A 1,733-nucleotide genomic window follows, 5' to 3' on the forward strand; every position below is an offset into this window, starting at 1 on the left:
TGGCACCATTACCATTTCAATCATTTCTTCACCTGTCAGATAAAGAGAAGTATTTCAGTTCTTCAGAGTAGACACTTTCTTAGCATAGAATTCTATGAACCGTTTATAAATGGGCATTAATTTTAGATGGGCAACTACTGGGCATATACCTTGAGAAAACCATAATTCAAAAAGAGTCATGTACCACAATGTTCATTGCAGCTCTATTTACAATAGCCAGGACATGGAAGCAATCTAAGTGTCCATCAACAGATGAACGGATAAAGAAGATGTGGCACATATATACAATGGAATATTACTCAGCCATAAAAAGAAACGAAAATGAGTTATTCGCAGGGAGGTGGATGGACCTAGAGTCTGTCATACAGAGTGAAGTAAGTCAGAAAGAGAAAAACAAATACCGTATGCTAACACGTATATATGGAATCTAAAAAAAAAAGAAAATGGTTCTGAAGAACGTAGGGGCAGGCCAGGAATAAAGACGCAGACATAGAGAATGGACTTAAGGACACGGGGAGGGGGAAGTGTAAGCTGGGATGAAGTGAGAGAGTGGCATGACTATATATACACTACCAAATGTAAAACAGATAGCTAGTGGGAAGCAGCCAAATAGCACAGGGAGATCAGCTCAGTGTTTTGTGACCACCTAGAGGGGTGGGATAGGGAGGGTGGGAGGGAGATGCAAGAGGGAGGAGATATGAAGATATGTATATATATATATGTATAGCTGATTCACTTTGTTATAAAGCACAAACTAACACACTATTGTAAAGCAGTTATATTCCAATAAAGATGTTAAAAAAATAAAATAAAATGAAGTATAATGATAAACTTAAAAGAAAAGAAACAAAAGCAAAGTTTCAAGTTACTTTTTCATTCCACAGTGTATTTGTCTATCAGTTTTTTATTTATTTATTTTTTTGGTAAATAATAAAATCACTTACTATAAAAAAAATTTAGATGGGCATTAATTTAAGGCACTTTGAGGAACATAATAGAAAACATCTTCAACAGGAATTTTGCAGAAGATAAAAATGAATTTTTCACATGGTTGCATTTTTCAAAGAGCTTCAAAAAGTGTTAAGGGTAAGATAACAAAGTGTTAAGGGTAAGATAACAAAAGTGTTAAGGGTAAGATCAGTTAAATAATATCTACATGTTCCTTTTAAGTCTGAAAGACAGTTTAGAAAATCCAGAGGAATAAGTTCTTAGTAAGTCCATTAATCTGCCCATTTAAGTAGTTATTGGGCAACTTTGGGTGTTTTGTTTTGTTTTGTTGCTTAGAGGGAGGAGAGAGGAAGACACTGAGACAATTTGAGTACTGCTAGGTGTGTCACGTGGGCAAAATGTTTTCCAATTCATCTTCTCATTTGATCTTATTTTATCAATGCATAAATCTTAGAGGGAAGTTTCACTCTTTTCATTTGGGGCGTTCAAAGTTATAGATTCAGAGAGCTTAAATGACTTGCCCTAGATCATATTGTATCATGAATAATATCTATGTCAGAGTGACTACAAACCCACAAGACTTTAAAATCCAGGTACTTTCTGCTGCAAAGTGGCTCATCTTGATGACAAAAAGTTTTCCCTTTTTGGATCTCCTGTGACTACCTTTCAATATAATACTGATTTTACTTATTTAGTCCCTTATTTTAGGTTGTAAGCCCTTTTGAGAATAAACTGTATGTTATTTTCATGTTCTTTTCTCCTACAATTTCTATTCCAATACATGT

The sequence above is a fragment of the Balaenoptera borealis genome (genome assembly GCF_965194805.1).
Source record: "Balaenoptera borealis genome assembly, chromosome: 3".
NCBI lineage: Eukaryota > Metazoa > Chordata > Mammalia > Artiodactyla > Balaenopteridae > Balaenoptera > Balaenoptera borealis.